Consider the following 9,029-nt stretch of genomic DNA (forward strand, 5'->3'; position numbering starts at 1 on the left):
CACCCTTCTTCCCACCACCCTGGGGAGTTGAAGCAGGAGGCAGTCCGTGAGCATTCTGTCAAGAAACCTCCATGTGCCATGGAAACGCAGAACGATGCAATTCCCAGACCCGCTGCGGTCAAAACACAGCTGGATAAATGACAGCATCTAGAACCTGACAAATTGTGAGAGTGTTTTTCTGCTCAGGAGTGCAGGGCTGGGTCACTGCCGTGCCAATTAACTGCAGTTAGAGTTCAGGGGATGATCGCAGGGACCTCCAAAAATGTACATCTGGAAACGCTGTCTTAGTGATGTGAACACACCAACTCGGAGTCTACATGTGTTGCGATGCTTTTGAGTTTATTCAAAATAATGGTTTAAACCACAGTGCTCTATCATCTCAGGAAATCACGGTATTGGAAGTAATTCACCACTTGGCCGCTGAATAACAGATGAGATGCTTCCAGCCAATCCTCCTCTCCAGGGTTCCTAAATCAGCTGGGCATGTCCTGACCTCCAGGTTATTTGAAGGGCAGGGGAAGCTGCCAAAACCCACCCTCGCTCCTGGAGGAACTCAAAGCTTTAGTGGGCTTTGGAGCCCGGTAACCGGCATCTGGTAGTCAACCTTTCCCTGTAATGAGGAGGTATTAAATATTCACATCAGGAACTGGGACTTTTGCAGGCCCTGAACTGGTCTTCCAACCTGTTACCTATTATGCTGCACACTTTATATACCCCCGAATACGACAAGAAGAAACTTGTGAGTGTTCTATAAAACCTGCCACTGACATCAGGGTGGGTCTTCGAGGCTTATGGTTATTCTAATAAAAGCAAGGAATGTGTAACAGGCTGTAGCCAGCAGACCACCAACCACTTTATCGTTGAAGCACAAAAGAAAACCTCTGGTAAACCTACTGTACCTGCCTCGCAGCGTGTGGCTGTTTCTTAACCCTTGAAGACTCTGTTACACGCCTAACTTAAGACGACATCTGTATGTTTCTGGTTTCCCTCCCTATGATGAGTCTGCTAAGTTACACGCTTAGACAAGAAATACCTATTGATGGAGTGGTTATGAATTACAGATTGGAGGTTACAAATCAATTCAGGATTTTTAAAATATAAATTCAAACTAGATCTGTGAAGCCAGCTTTTCCTCAGACAGCATAAGAAGATGGGCAGCCAGGCGGCCCTATGATAGGTATGAAGGAGGTCTTCTATGGCCCCAGAATCCTTTCTTGATCTCTTCCTTTTTCCATGGTTACCCTCATGCTCAGGAACTCAGTGTCCTATCCCTACCAAAGTGCAAACATGGGAAAGGAACTGTATCAGCAGGGGAATAGCAGGAAACTCTCAAAATAGTTATTAACTGAGGAGAATGAAATGAAGTTGCTATTTAGTCAAGCATAGGCTGGTAAAGGGCATCAGTGAGAGGTTGGGGGGTCACTCAGGGACTCTTACCGGCAGTGAGCTACTCCCACCCCAAAACCAAGGGGCCAGGGGTGGTGGAGCCCTTATGAGAATCTGGCAGGAGCTTCAGCAAGAGAATCTGGTGGGGCCGCCTACAGCAGCTGGCCTCCTGGGGGCACAGAATAGGCCACGCAAGGGCAGGTAATCCATCTGGAGGGGCAAAAGAAATCCAGATCCGGCACAGGATCTGACATCAGATTATGCAATCTACTACCTTGCTCAGATTCTTTAGCACCCCAAACCTAATAAGTATGAAAGAAAAGTTAGCGGTCGTGTGGGTACCTTATTTTTAATCCTTGTCCTAAAGGGTTTTCCAGCATCAGTGAGCAGATACGGAAGGGGGGAAAGAAGGAGCTGTCTCTGTTTCCAAAATCACACCCAGTAGTGGCCTCTGATCTTGAGGACGCTCAGGGATGAGAGGGAGCTTCCAGAGGAGACCGGATACACCTGGTGCACTAGGTCTTCCGCCCTCCCAAAGCGCTGTCATCCGCTGGACAAGTGTGGGATGCACTACAACGTATCTGCCTTGAAAAGGATTCCCCCATTGAGCTTATTTAGGAGTCATGAAGCCATGCCCCTCATCTCCATCCTGCACTTTTTACCAAAACTCCTCAAAAACTTTCCTGCTTCTGTCTTGCTCCCTCCAAGCCACTGTCCTCCGCATAATCATCAAAATATTCTATCTTAAAAAAAAAAAATCCCCTGGACTTCCCTGGTGGTCCAGTGGTGAAGACTCCTCGCTTCCAGTCCTTCCACTGCAGGGGCCGCGTGTTTGATCCCTGATTAGGGAACTAAGATCCTGCGTGCCACGTGTTGCAGCCAAAAAAAAAAGCCTGCTTAAAATCCTGCCACGACTCCATATTACCTACAGTGTAGACTGCAAACCCCATGGCGGACTCCCAGGTGCTTCCGCAGCCTCACCTCTTTTCAAGTCTCCTCCTTGCCCTTCAGGTACCAGCCACGTCAGTACTTTTGCTCGTGTCATCCAAGATGCGCGAGCTCCTTTTCTGGGTCTTCTGCCCCTATCGTCTACCTGCCTGACTCCTACTGGTTGTTTTGAGAAGTGTCTCAGGAGTAAGACCTCCAGGCTGAGATGCAAAGATGCTATCGCCCTGACCACCCTCCATCACAGCACTCCCACATCACACTGAAATGTCCCAGCTTGCCACTGGCACTGGGAGCACCATGAGGGCAGAGACTGTGTCTTATTCACGAATTCATCCTCCTAATGCAGCATCCAGCAAGAGCTGCCATTAGCAACTATTTGATGAACTAAACTAAATGATGACTTGCCAGAAAGAAAGTGCTCCTCCAAAGCAAAGTTCCCTGGGCATTAGATTTTTTTTTAAAGCATTATAGGAGGGGCTTCCCTGGTGGCGCAGTGGTTGAGAGTCCGCCTGCCGATGCAGGGGACACGGGTTCGTCCCCCGGTCCGGGAAGATCCCACATGCCGCGGAGCGGCTGGGCCCGTGAGCCATGGCTGCTGAGCCTGCGCGTCCGGAGCCTGTGCTCCGCAACGGGAGAGGCCACAACAGTGAGAGGCCCGTGTACCGCAAAAAAAAAAAAAAAAAAAAGCATTATAAGAGTACAACCTGTATAGGTATTTAATTACTGTTGCTAGATCTCTCTCTCTATTCCACGAATACCTCAGACCCTTAAGAATTGATTTAAATGAAAAAAACAATTTTGAAAGCTGATTGATTAAAGAATGTTTTGGAATAATTGGAAAGAATAGAAGAATAAACCATAGACCATCTGACTCAGGGAGGCTTTAAAATACCCTCTAGTAGAAGAAGTGAAGCGACACAGTTACCTGAAGACAATCGTAGAGATCATTTGGAAGCGCCAGGCTTGATAGACTGACCTCCATGTTCCCACGGGTCTTATTCTTTCTATAATTCTAAAGTGGCTTTAAAATACAGGTAATCAACTGCTCAGAGGAGACATAATCACTCAGTGTCTATCGCTTCACAATTGTGTAGCTACAGGATTAGATCGTGTAGATTGGGATCTGTTTCTAAGAAATGGGAGCGCTAAATGAAGTGGGTCAAACATACCTCACTTCTCACAAGCTATAGCCTCTGGCAACATTATTTATCCTCTAAAATCAATATACTGTAGATATCTTTATCTTCCTGGTGTTCTCTAGGGCTCCTGGAATGGTGGGTTGGACCCTATCTAGACGGCAGCTTCATCCATTCAACGGGAGATCACCCACTGGAGTTACTGGAAAATGTCCATTTTTACATTCAGCATGTTATCTCAACCATCAAAATAATCTGGAGTTGGTTTATTTTTTGGAAAACTATTTGCTGCAAACCAAAAAACTGTCAGTCATAAAAAGGATGTTAATGATAGAGAGACCTCAGCAGGGTAAACAAAGCAAAGATATTGGCTGGCATCATACAACCTGTAGAAGGCGCAGTGGAGGCCCGGAGTTCGTTGGCTAATGGCTCTCAATCTACAGAGCAGCTCACCAACACCGAAACCATTGGCACCGTCTGGGGGTCTAAACAAGGAAAGTCCATGGGGTCAAAAAGAGCAAGGACATACCTCAGAAATTCCAGCTCCTTTTGACAAGTATCCGATGCTGGGACTCAAAATTGACACCAAATTATTCATTAAAGGCCCCCTACACACACCACCACCACCACCCTTGCAACACAATATTTTCTTCCCCGCCCCCTTGAATGTGAAGTTGAAACTAAGTGAATTCAGTGGCAATTGGAAACCCCAGCATTACAAAGCAGTGTATTTCATCATATACGGTTTAGTCTAATTCTGGATAAACCACGTCTCCCCACTTTTGTCTCCAGCTGAAGAGGCATCAGTGGCGCCTGCAGCCTCTTCTGCACAGCTGCTTCTCCACCGACAATTGCTGCTCAGACACAGGGCCCTTCTTCAGAAGTTGATGGTAGAATCGGGGAGCAGAGGGAACAGTCGTCCACCCAAACACAAACTCCAAATTTGAGAAAGCGTCTGTTGTGCAATTTTTTTTTCGAGTGCTAAAAATCTTTTATTGGATTACTTTGTAAAATAACTTATATAAAGTCATGCTTGTAACGTTCTTGCCTCTTGTGGTCTTAGATTACACACCAAAGAAGATTGAGGGCTAAGAGTACCATTACGAGAAGAAACATGAGGGAGGCAGATGCTCAGAGAGTCGGAATTCATGCCTCCATTTGAGATACAAAGAGAAAATACAGGCCTGAGAGCTCCTTGGAAGGCGAGATAAGAGAAATTATAGATGAGGGATCTCTGTCACATCATAGAAGGATATCTGCCCATATTCATAGTCCAGGAAAACTCCAACTCTGTGCGTTTGCTCTCTCAAGGAAACCTTTTTTAAAGGGGGAAAGGCCCAGAAAGTATAATCAGTTCCCATGATGGATCCTTGAATAAGACCTTATCTCCGGAAGCACTTCTGCTGGCAGAGCTTCCGTGTACGCCCAGCTGCCACTGTGTTGCCTTTTCCACACCCACCCCCCAGTAGGTGCCGCCCTGAGGGGAAGCTCTCCACACCCAATATGGTGGCACTCAAGTCACATCTCTCTGGGTGACCGGCTACATCCTGCTGCACATTTCTGAGTCTCACACTTCTCAGATCCTCAGATAAGACCAGACAGGGATGAGCTGTTTTAGGGTCCAAAGTTATAGGGCTTTGCAGCACGTTTAGCATTTTGCTCATTCCTGTTATTTGGCATAAACTCAGGTCTGTGATTCAGGCGGGCTCTAGACACTGAAGCAGTAGTGACTCACTCCTTTCCAAAGAATACCTTGCATTCTGGAGTGACGCTGAGGCAGATTGCCCACATTTCTTCTCTAGCTCTGCAGTGACTTTTGGAGGCTGCAGATCTGTTCAGAGAGCTGATTTCACTCTCCCTCAGTTTACTCATGTTCTCTCTCCCCAAACAGTTCCATCTCTGTAGTATTTCCTGGAACTTCTCCTTCAACTTTGTGGCAAACTCCGTCAGTTGGTTCTGATTGGCTTCTCTCAGGTTCAGGTTGAATCTGCAACCTTGCAGGCTCTGGAAGTTCACTTTGTTTTCTTCAATCATCAGTCGGAACCTTATCCTATATTCAGACTCAATCATCACTTTAAAATTCTGCTCTTCTTCCTGCATCATCACCATTCTTCCTTGCTCATCAGCCAATATGCTTTTTATTACATCAAGTTCCTCCTTCAATGTGTTCAATATCTCCTGGAATAACTTCCTGGAATTCTCAGCAGCTTTTTGTACTCCATACACCACCTGATTCTTGTGCTCCTGGGACTTGAAGTACTTGTCACAAAGCGTGATTTGGTCATCATGGCAGAACAGCTGTGGTGGATCCAGATGTATCTTACAGCAGACATCTGGGATTTCTTGCTCTAACTGGGAGCAGAGCCTTTTGGACATGCCGGCAGGTGGCCCTAGTTGAAGATTGGGCTGTTTCTGTTGTGGAATACACCTCCCCGTACTCTGAAAAGGAAACGAGTGGCAGTGTTCTGGTGCAGACACACTTGTTAACCTCAGTCCGCAGTCAAGCATCAGCAGGTCAGCGCATCCTGGACTCCTCAAATCCAGCAAATCTTCGGCAGCCACGTGTTGAGCTCTCAGCAGTCAACATAGTTGGCCAGGACCCTCCTCTTGGAATGGTTTCTTCTCTTTGCAATCAAGATCATGTAAATGACGACCCTCCTACGTTGCTCGTCTGTTTCCCAGCATTATTTTTCGACTTGGAATCCTCTTGAACCTCTAAGTTTTGGGGTGCTTCCAGGGTCAGTTCTGATCCCTTACCTTATGCTAGTTCCAATGACTCCCTAGGTAATCACATTTACTTCCCTGTTGTGTAATTTTGAAGGTAGGATGTTGACACAACAATTGTGAGGACCATGAGGAAAAGGTATTGAGGTTAGCATTTCATCCAGTAATTGCTATACTTGGTATTTACCCAAATGAGTTGAAAAGTTATGTCCACACAAAATCCTGTACATAGATGTTTATAGCAGGTTTATTCATAATTGCCAGAACTTGGAAGCAATCAAGATGCCCTTCAGTAAGTGAACGGTTAAGTAAACTGTAGCACATCCAGACCGTGGCATATTATTGAGTGCTAAAAGGGAATGAGCTCTCAAGCCATGAAAAGACACAGAGGAAACTTAAATGCATATTTCTAAGTGAAAGAAGCCAGCCTGAAAAGATTATATATGATAGGATTCCAACTATATGACATTCTGGAAAAGGCAAAACTATGGAGACAGTAAATAGATCAGTGATTGTCAGGGGATACTAAGGCAGGAGGAGTGAATAAGTGGAGCACAGAAGATTTCTAGGACAGTGAAACTATTTTGTAAGATACTACAATGTTGGATATATGGCATTATACATTTGTCAGAACCCATAGAATGTACAACGCAAAGAGTGAGCCCTAATGTGAACTATGGACTCTGGATGACATATCAGTGTAGGCTCATCAGTTGTAACAAACGTACCCTCTTCTGTGGGATGTTGATGGTGGGGAAAGGCATGCAAGTGTGGACAGGGGGTATCTGGAAACTCTCCACACTTTCCACTCAATTTTGCTATGATCCTAACACTGCTCTAAAAATTAAGGTGTATTTCTTTTACATCTAGCACACTAAAAAGAAAAAGATACGGAGGAAGCAGAGTAAAAGTGAGTCTTTTAAACATTTGATTTAAATATCTGTGTTTGGTTACTGAGAGGTGTAATCACAAGGGATGCTTTATTTTCGATATGTCTTTATTGATGCAGCCCCATCCTCAACTTTCCTCAGTATTAGAACCCCACTCGTGCCTTCCCCAGTATCAGAACCTAGCCATGTCAAGCCGTTTCCTGCTTGGTCTGCCCATGTGGCCTCAGGAGGAGGCCCTGAAGTGGGAAGGTAGGAAGACCACGCCTTCCCCAGCGCCCGTTTCACATGCACCCACAGACTCAGGATCTGGTCTGAATGGCCTGTGTGAACTTGCCCTGAATTCCTGCAGGAGGAAGCTGCTGCAGCTGAAGACGAACTTCCACCCAAGACTGGATAATCACTACGGATTAGACAGTCATTGCTCTATTAGGTGTGAGTGATCACTGAGGCCAGTCTAAACCCCGAGGAAGTATCTGGCTGAGAATGGCCTGGACGAATGGAAGTACACACAGCTCCACTCCCCTTTCCCTACTTTACCAGCCTGATAATGACACACAGAAAAGAGACACAGCATATACTCAGGTTTAACAGCAAGAGTGAGCTAAGGCTAATCATTTTGTGATAAGAACTGACTATTTCTTTGAGAAGTTCGAAGTGCAGACTTGAAGCCTACTGTTCATACACAGAGTCATTATTAAAGCATCCATTTCCCCAATATTGCAATCCCACCTCCAAAACCACAGATTCTTTTCTCCTCAATCTCTCAGGCCTGGTGTCTTTGATATTTCTTCATTCTGCTGCCTGGAATAAAGGTCCTGGTAACAAACAGTGCAGACAAGCAAGGATGTCTTTTAAGAGTACGGTGGACAAGAGCGACCCCTGCTGGATGAATGCGGACAAACTAGCACAGCACAGGGCTAACACGGGAAAACAGAAGAAAAATATTTTGAAGTGATGCTTTTGGAGGAGGAGAAGAAAATGTTTTGCTTAATAATCTTTTTAAACTTTATTGGATTGAAAAACAAACCTGAAAGCGTTATTCTTTTTTAGGTTTCTAGAAACAGACTTGGTTGTTTGCCACTTCTGCAGCACGTTGTTACTTTAAGTGATTTTTTAAGTGCTCCGACTATTCGGCACTGGTTCTAAAAGCAGCTTAATAGCGGAACTGTTCCTTTTCTATCTAATTGCCTGCCAGGACTCCAAGTAATTTGTGCACAGACAGGAATGTATCTACTTCGTGATCAGGAGTAATTCTGATAAACCTGAAAGCATACGGTGGACTTCAAGACTGAGTTTTCAGAACTGCCTGGGGAAAGGGATGTTTGAGATAGGTCAACAGGGTCAGAAACATTCAAATAAAACTTGACACATTTTGCCAAACTTTTTCCTTTGGCCACAATGTAATTTGGATATTTTCAGAATCCTTAGATCCTTAATTTGGAGGGTGAGTGCTTTTATAAAAAGAGAGTAGGTTTCCTTATACATGACGTATATCCTGATGCACTAATTATGCTCTTCTTTGCAATATCCTCTGTACACACTCTGTTTTAGGGGCATGGAGAAGACAGAGTTTGGTGTTTCAGTTCACTGCCTCTCATGTCAAAATGCCTAATCACGGGAATTCCCTGGCGGTCCAGTGGTTAGGACTCTGTGCTTTCACTGCTGAGGGTATGAGTTCAGTCCCTGGTGGGAGAACTAAGATCCCTCAAGCTGCATGACTTGACTTGGCCAAAAAGAAAAAAATGCCTAATCACATCGGCATTGTGTGACTCTGCCACTTTTTTGACTCTGCCACTACTCAGTTAGGCAACTTTGGGCAAGTTTTCTAAACTTCCTAAGCCTCAGTTTCCTTCTCTGTAAAATGGGGTTGTTTATAGTGCCCACTTCAAGAGGTTATTGGGAGGATTCAGTGAGTGATGCTAAAAACGGTCTGCTAACACCCCAG

At 45.2% G+C, this 9,029-nt stretch overlaps 1 pseudogene; it reads right to left on the reverse strand.

Moving 5' to 3' along the window:
* Positions 1-4,497: 4,497 nt before the first annotated feature.
* Positions 4,498-5,846, reverse strand: LOC113622546 (putative E3 ubiquitin-protein ligase TRIML2 pseudogene; annotated as a pseudogene).
* Between the last annotated feature and the right edge of the window lie 3,183 nt (positions 5,847-9,029).

The sequence above is a fragment of the Aethalodelphis obliquidens genome, unplaced genomic scaffold (genome assembly GCF_003676395.1).
Source record: "Aethalodelphis obliquidens isolate GAN/ISIS:26980383/991018 unplaced genomic scaffold, ASM367639v1 scaffold10, whole genome shotgun sequence".
Lineage (NCBI taxonomy): Eukaryota > Metazoa > Chordata > Mammalia > Artiodactyla > Delphinidae > Aethalodelphis > Aethalodelphis obliquidens.